This window comes from Triticum dicoccoides, chromosome 7A, assembly GCF_002162155.2.
Source record: "Triticum dicoccoides isolate Atlit2015 ecotype Zavitan chromosome 7A, WEW_v2.0, whole genome shotgun sequence".
Classification (NCBI taxonomy): domain Eukaryota; kingdom Viridiplantae; phylum Streptophyta; class Magnoliopsida; order Poales; family Poaceae; genus Triticum; species Triticum dicoccoides.
In genome coordinates this window covers 728,209,075-728,217,847 of record NC_041392.1, presented here as the reverse complement: position 1 = coordinate 728,217,847, position 8,773 = coordinate 728,209,075, and positions in this window count along the sequence as shown.

Genomic DNA, 8,773 nt, shown 5'->3' with positions numbered 1-8,773 from the left:
GGTTCGAATATGACCAATGTTTGAACAGGAAGCCCCCAAGTGACCATGAGATTTACAGCTAGATTCAAATATGATCATAAGCCCGACTAGAAAAGGTTAAACTTGATTCAAATATCATCATCTCCTTAATAGGCATTTGTGAAACAATAATAAAAATGCATAATCTTTGAAAAGGAAAGAGACCGATGGTCTTACTTTATAGCTTATCATCGTATATACAATGTGAACCTATGTACATGATGAGAGCCGGTGGCTCAGGTATAATATGGCCGAAGTTGAGCAATGTTCCATGGCCGACGGGTCTCCTCTTCTGACTTACGTGAGTCTGCGTGCTCTCGAATGTCAATGAGGTAGTAAGACCCGTTGTTTAAATTTTTACTGACCACAAAGGGTCCTTCCCAAGGTGGGGATAGCTTGTGTGCATCTAAAAGATCTTGGATGAGCCGGAGCACCAAGTCGTCTTCCTGAAAAGTCCTGGTCTTAACCCGGCGGCTGTGATAACGATGCTGGTCCTGTTGATAGATTGCTCATCGTGCTGCTGCTAAGTCTCTTTCTTCATCCAATAAGTCAAGTGCATCCTGTCTAGCTTTTTCATTGTTAGCTTCAACATAAGCCGCCATGCGAGGCGAGTCATGACGGATGTCACTGGGCAATATTGCTTCTGCCCCATAAACCATGAAGAAGGGTGTGTAACCCGTAGACCTGTTGGGTGTAGTATTGATGCTCCATAACACTGAAGGCAACTCCTCTACCCAACCGCCCGACATTCGCTGTAAAGGAACCATAAGCCGGGGTTTTAGCCCTTTTAGAATTTCCTGATTGGCTCTCTCAGCTTGACCATTGGATTGAGGATGAGCTACAGAAGAAACATCAAGCCGGATGTGCTCTCGCTGACAAAACTCTTCCATAGCCCCTTGGGACAGATTAGTGCCATTGTCTGTGATAATACTGTGTGGAAAACCGAAACGGAAGATTATTTTCTTCATGAACTGAACCACCGTGGCGGCATCACACTTACTCACAGGCTCTGCCTCAACCCATTTAGTGAACTTATCAACCGCCACCAGGAGATGTGTCTTCTTGTCCTTAGACCTTTTGAAAGGTCCCACCATGTCAAGCCCCCAGACTGCAAATGGCCAAGTGATTGGAATCATCCGGAGCTCTTGAGCCGGCACATGCGCTCGTCGTGCAAATTTCTGACACCCATCACATCTACTGACCAAATCTTCTGCATCAGCGTGAGCCGTCAACCAGTAAAAACCGTGTCGAAACGCCTTGGCCACTAAAGATTTTGACCCGGCGTGATGACCACAATCGCTTTCATGGATCTCACGAAGGATTTCTTGACCTTCTTCGGGGGAAACACACCGTTGAAACACTCCGGAAACACTGCGATGAAATAACTCTCCATCCGAAATCGTCATGGACTTAGACCGCCGGGTTATCTGTCGAGCCAGAGTCTCATATGCTGGCAATTCTCCCCGGGTCATGTACGCCAAGAATGGCACCGTCCAATCTGGGATGACATGAAGAGCCGCCACCAAATGCGCCTCCGAGTCAGGAACAGCTAAATCTTCTTCTGTGGGCAACTTGACAGAGGGGTTATGCAAAACATCTAAAAAGGTGTTGGATGGTACCGGCTTATGTTGAGACCCCAGCCGGCTCAAAGCATCAGCTGCTTCGTTCTTTCGACGGTCAATGTGTTCCACCTGATAACCTTTAAAATACCCTGCAATAGCATCGACCTCTCGGCGATAAGCCGCCATGAGAGGGTCTTTGGAATCCCACCTGCCGGACACCTGCTAAGCCACTAGATCTGAATCACCAAGACATCTAACCCAGCTCAAGCTCATCTCCTTCGCCACTCGAAGACCATGGAGCAATGCTTTATACTCTGCTGTGTTGTTAGTGCACGGAAACATCAATCGTAACACATAACAAAATTTATCACCTCGTGGGGAAGTTAATACAACTCCAGCCCCCGGGCCCTCCAATTGCCTGGACCCATCAAAATGAATAGTCCAATATGTGTTGTCCGGCTTTTCTTCTGGCATCTGCATCTCTGTCCAGTAACTGATGAAGTCAACCAGGGCTTGAGACTTAATCGCAGTGCGTGGAACATACTTCAGTCCATGAGACCCAAGCTCAATTGCCCACTTGGCCACTCGCCCTGTAGCTTCTCTGTTTTGAATAACGTCTCCCAAAGGAGCAGAGCTAACCACAGTGATTGGATGTCCCTGAAAGTACTGCTTGAGCTTCCGGCTTGCCATGAACACCCCATAAACAAGCTTCTGCTAATGTGGATATCGTTGCTTAGACTCAATTAGCACTTCACTGACATAATAAACCGGCCGCTGAACCAGATGCTCTTTGCCAGCCTCCTTACGCTCTACCACCATAGCCACACAGAAGCCCGTGAGTTGGCAGCTACGTATAAAAATAGCGGCTCTTTCTCAATTGGAGCAGCTAGGACCGGCGGCTCAGCCAATTGTGCCTTCAGATCCTCAAAAGCGGCGTTCGCAGTATCGCTCCAAACAAACACATCTGTTTTCTTCATCAACTGATACAGAGGCATAGCCTTTTCCCCCAACCGGCTTATGAACTGGCTCAAAGCAGCCACACGACCCGCTAGTCGTTGAACATCATTGACGCAGGTTGGTTTGTCTAGGGATGTAATTGCCTTGATCTTCTCCGGGTTAGCTTCAATACCTCGGTTAGACACCAGAAAACCCAAAAGCTTGGCGGCTGGCATTCCAAAAACACACTTTGCCGGGTTAAGCATCATCTTGTAAATCCGAAGGTTATCAAAAGTCTCTTTCAAGTCTGTAACCAAGGTTTCCTCTTCCCTGGACTTCACTACTATGTCATCCACATAGGCATGAACATTGCGCCCAATTTGATCATGAAGACAATTCTGCACACACCATTGGTAAATCGCCTACGCACTCTTGAGCCCAAAAGGCATAGACACATAGCAGAAAGCCCCAAAATGAGTTATAAACGTTGTCTTCTCTTGATCCTTGACTGCCATCTTAATCTGATGATAGCTGGAGTAAGCATCTAAGAAACTCAACCGTGCACAACCCGCCGTAGCATCAATGATCTGATCAATACGGGGAAGAGCAAAAGGATCAGTCGGACAGGCTTTGTTTAAATCTATGTAATCCACACGCATAAGCTAGGTGCCATTCTTTTTGAGCACGAGCACCGGGTTAGCTAACCATTCTGGGTGGAAGACCTCCACAATGAACTCGGCCGCCAAAAGCCGGGCCACCTCTTCTCCAATGGTCTTGCGCCTTTCTTCATTGAACCGGCGAAGAAACTGTCTGACAGGTTTGGACTTTGGATCGATATTAAGAGTGTGCTCAGCGAGTTACCTCGGGACACCCGGCATGTCTGAAGGTTTCGATGCAAAGATGTCCCGGTTCTCATGGATGAACTCGATGAGCGCGCTTTCCTATTTCGGATCCAAGTTTGCGCTGATGATGAATTGTTTGGATGAATCGCCAGGCACAAAGTCAACCATCTTAGTGTCATCAGCCGATTTGAACTTTAACTCTGGCTCATGCTCTGTTGTTGGTTTCTTTGATGATGTCATGTCCGTCGGGTCAACATGATCTTTGTAGAATTTCAACTCCTCTGTTGCACAAACAGATTCAGCATAAGAAGCATCCCCCTCTTCACATTCCAAGTCGATCTTCCGGCTCCCATGGACTGTAATGGTGCCCTTGTGACCCGGCATCTTGAGCTGCAAATACACGTAACACGGTCTAGCCATGAACTTGGCATAAGCCGGTCGCCCAAACAGAGCATGATATGGGCTTTTGATCTTAACCACTTCAAAGGTTAATATTTCTACCCTGGAATCATACTCATCCCCAAAGGCTACCTCCAGCTCGATCTTACCAACGAGGTATGCCGACTTACCGGGTACTACACCATGAAAAATAGTGTTGGATTGTTTAAGATTTTTATCTGTCAATCCCATCCGGCAGAACGTCTCATAGTAAAGGACGTTGATGCTGCTGCCTCCATCCATGAGTACCTTAGTAAACTTGTACCCACCAACCTGAGGTGCCACTACCAAAGCCAAGTGACCCGAATTATCAACCCAGGGCGGGTGATCCTCTCTGCTCCACACAGTAGGCTACTCCGACCAACGTAGATAGCGTGGGATTGCCGGTTCAACAGCATTGACAGCCCTCTTCTGGAGTTTCTGGTCTCTCTTACATAAACTGGTAGTAAAGACATGATATTGCCCGCTACTCAACTACTTCGGGTTGCTCTGATAGCCGGATTGTTGCTGCTGTTGATTCCCTGGGTTGTGTTGCTGATTATAACCTCCCTGGTGACCGGGATGCCCCTGACCATGAAAACCTCCTCCGCTTGAACTGGCGCCCGGGCCCTGAAAGCCGCCTCCACCTGAGCCGCCACCCGGGCCATGACCCCCATCAAATGCGTTTGAATTTTTAAATGCCTTCATGATCGTGCAATCTTTCCACAAGTGCGTGACTGGCTTCTCCCGGGTGCCATGCTTTGGACAAGGTTCATTCAATAACTACTCAAGGGTGGGGCCTAACCCGCCCGATCGAGGGGGTTGTCTGCCCTTGCGCCACTTATTACCACCCTGCACATTAGTATTAGCAACAAACTCATCAGCCTTACGCTTATTACCTCCTTGATTTGCCGGGTTATGCTGATGACCCTTGCCATTGCCATTCTTCTTTCCCTTCGCAGATTTTTCTTCATCAGATGCCGGGTCTTTGGTGGTATCGGAGACGGCATACTTGACAAGAGCCGCCATCAACGTTCCCATGTCATTACAATCACGTTTAAGCCGCCCCAACTTCTGCTTCAAAGGTTCAAAATGGTAATTCTTCTCCAACATCAAAACTGCTGAGCCGGCATCCATTTTATCAGATGAATGTATTATTTCCTTGACCCGGCGCACCCAATGGGTTGTAGATTCTCTATCCTCTTGCTTGCAATTGGTCAGATCCACAATCGACATTGGCTGCTTACACGTGTCTTTAAAGTTTTGGATGAACCATGCCTTCAACTCTGCCCATGAGCCGATGGAATTGGATGGTAATCCTTTCAACAAGGTCCGAGCCGTTCCATCCAACATCATGGTAAAATACTTGGCCATTGCAGCATCGCTAACCTCCAACAACTCCATAGCCATCTCATAACTCTCAATCCAGGCCCCTGGCTGTAAGTCAGCCGTGTAGTTAGCCACCTTACGAGGTCCCTTGAAATCCTTGGGCAACCGCTCATTGCGTATGGCTGGGACCAGGCAAGGTACGCCTCTGGTTCTTGTAGCCACTCCTGTCTCAACCGAGGTTGCTGGATAAGCCAGAAAGGTTTGGTGAGCCGCCTGCTTTGCTGCTATCTGAGCCGCCCGTTCCGCCTCTTGACGGATCCTCTCCTGATCCGCCAAGTTAAGAGCTCCAGCCCGCACCGGCTCATACCTATATGGCCAGTTGTGACGTTGAGCATTACTTGACATTTCTGCAGATTCCATGTGCCTACTGTAACTCAGGCTCTGGCTTGGGCGAGGAGTTGAATGAATCCTGTCTCGACTGTAGGAGTATGCATCCTGCTGGGCCAAAGCTGTCTGAAGTAGTTCTCTTACCCTCCGGGTTTCAATTGCTGCTAGCGAGTCGCCTTCCATCAGGAGAGCTGCCAATCAAGCCGACGCCGCAATGAGGTTCTCCATGGGGGCGTCTTGGCCCGGGTGTGTTGATATGTAACGAGGAGGAGCTGTATTCACGCGCGGCGGCTCCATGGCACGTGGATGAACTAGTGCACCGGGCGTCTTGGCCCGGTTTGCCTCTGGCGGGTTGCTCCCTCCAACTCCGGGTGTATGGAACAGATTCCTCGGATCAAGTGTTAGAGGCAGACGCGACTGAGTTTTGTGACACCTCCTCCTGATGACTTCGTTTGACGCATTAAGATCCACGGAGAGCCGGAAGGTTTCTGCTTGAAGCTGCTGAGCACGAGCATCCAAAGTTGCTCGTTCTGCTGCCATCCGGGTTTCCTCCGCGGCCAAATTTTCCTTAGCTTGCACCATCTCCTCCCGCACGCGTGCCACTTTCGCATCATGCTGGGCTTTATCCGTTGGCTCTACCGCAGTGTTTAACAGAGTCGTCAGTTTATCCATGAGGTGGAGTTCTGCCCGGGCTGCTCCCTGCCATGAAGACTCCGGCCCAATTTGGCGGCTCAAGGGGGCCCGGAATACTGTTGCCATCGGAACAGCCCCCGAGCAAGCCGTCTTGCAGTTGGTACAACGAGTCCGTCTCACCTGTTGATGATGACGTATCAGAGCAGATGGCCGTCTCCCCGCCTTCCATTGATCCTTCGGAGTATTCACCGCCATGGATGCAGCCTACGAAGGCATGCTTCACGACAGATTGAACACGGGTGGACCTGGCGCTCCCAGCCGTTTCGATGAGGTCGGTGTGGACATCTGGCTCAGGCTCTGACTCGCCGATCCGGCGAATGAACACGTGAATTCCGCCGAAGGGGACTCGGTACCCGTACTCGATTGAGCCGGCCTCGGGGCCCCAGCCTTCGTCGTCGATGTAGATCTTGTCGCGACGACTCTTGGTCATCCGACCCACAGCGTATCCCTGGAGCCCTTCGAAGTTGCCCTTCAAGAACTCAAATCCACCGTGCGCTGGCCCCATGGTGGGCGCCAACTGTCGTGGAGTTGACACGGCAGATGTCCTAGAGCAAGGACTTAGTCGTAGGGCCATCGCACTAGGAAGCTTAAAGGGGTTAATCGGGACAAAGGATACGAGAGAGTTTTATACCAGTTCGGCCCCTTACGATGAAGGTAAAAGCATGCGTCTAGTTGGGATTGGTATTGCTGAGGTTTTGACTTCCAAGAGGCTCAATTCGCCGGCTTGGTTATCGACTTCGTTTTCTCTCCTCCTGAGCCGCCACCGGGTCGTCCCCTTATATACACGGGTCAACGCCTGGTGGCTTACAGAGTCCCGGCCGACTCATAATCGTGTCCGGCTCGGTGACTTCCTTTACATGCCTTTCCTTACAAGTCTTTCCGCGCATATGGCGGTTTACAATAATGGGCCTTAAGCCGGCCCTAGGCATTTGGGCTTTCTATATATACTAATAAACTATCATCTTGACTATATATCGGGCTTCTTATTTAACCCGCCATTAAGGCTGACCTGGCCCCTCCTGGGCGGGTCTTAGCTGATAGTAATATCCCCAATAGTGACACAGAACTAGCTCCATTTCATCAATGTAATGTAGGCATGTATTCCAAATATACTCATACGTGCTTATGGAAAAGAACTTTCATGACATCTTTTGTCCTACCCTCCCGTGGCAGCGGGGTCCTATTGGAAACTAAGGGGTATTAAGGCCTCCTTTTAATAGAGTACCAGACCAAAGCATTAACACATAGTGAATACATGAACTCCTCAAACTACGGTCATCACTGGTAAGTATCCCGATTATTGTCACTTCGGGGTTAACGGATCATAACACATAATAGGTGACTATAGACTTGCAAGATAGGATCAAGAACTCTCATATATTGATGAAAACATAATAGGTTCAGATATGAAATCATGGCACTCGGGCCCTAGTGACAAGCATTAAGCATAGCAAAGTCATAGCAACATCAATCTCAGAACATAGTGGATACTAGGGATCAAACCCTAACAAAACTAACTCGATTACATGATAAATCTCATCCAACCCATCATCGTCCAGCAAGCCTACGATGGAATTACTCACGCACGGCGGTGAGCATCATGAAATTGGTGATGGAGGAAGGTTGATGATGATGATGGCGACGGATTCCCCTCTCCGGAGCCCCGAACGGACTCCAGATTAGCCCTCGAGAGAGAGTTTAGGGCTTGGCGGCGGCTCCGTATCGTAAAACGCAATGAATCCTTCTCTATGATTTTTTTTTCTCCTCGAAATTGAATATATGGAGTCAAGGTTGAGGTCGGTGGAGCATCATGGGGCCCACGAGGCAGGGGGCGCGCCCCCACCCTCGCGGACAGGGTGTGGGCCCCCTGACATGGATCTTTTCGCCAATACTTTTTATATATTCCAGAAATAATCTCCGTTGATTTTAAAGTCATTCCGAGAACTTTTATTTTCGCACAAAAATAACACCATGGCAATTCTGCTGAAAACAGCGTCATTCCAGGTTAGTTCCATTCAAATCATGCAAGTTAGAGTCCGAAACAAGGGAAAAAGTGTTTGGAAAAGTAGATACGTTGGAGAAGTATCAGCGCGCCCAAGGGGGGAGTCCTACTGGATTGATACCTTGCACTACTGGAATCAGCTACTTTGCCATCTGCCAGCTCTTTGCCATCAGCTACCCAAAAGCAGACGGCAAAGAACTGGCTGATGCCAAAGAAGGTCTTTGCCATCAGCCAGTTCTTTGCCGTCTGCTAGCGGACGGCAAAGATTCTTTGCCGTCAGCTGGCAGACGACAAAGAGGGAGGTGGCCCACACTAACGGGCTGATGAGCGAAAACCTAACGGGGCCCCTCTTTGCCGTCCACTAGCAGACGGCAAAGAGTAATAAAGCGGCCGGCAAAGGGGGGAGGACGCAAACATCTAGGCTACTAACGGCCGAGCCCCACCCCCTTCCCATCTCTGTTTCGGTCCCCCTCCTCCCCGACGACCACCGCCACCCGCCGCCGGCCCCGCCACCCACCGCCGCCCCCTTGCCCCTCCTCCCCTCGCCCCGTCGCCCCTCCGTCCCAACCAGCCGCCGCCGCCACCCG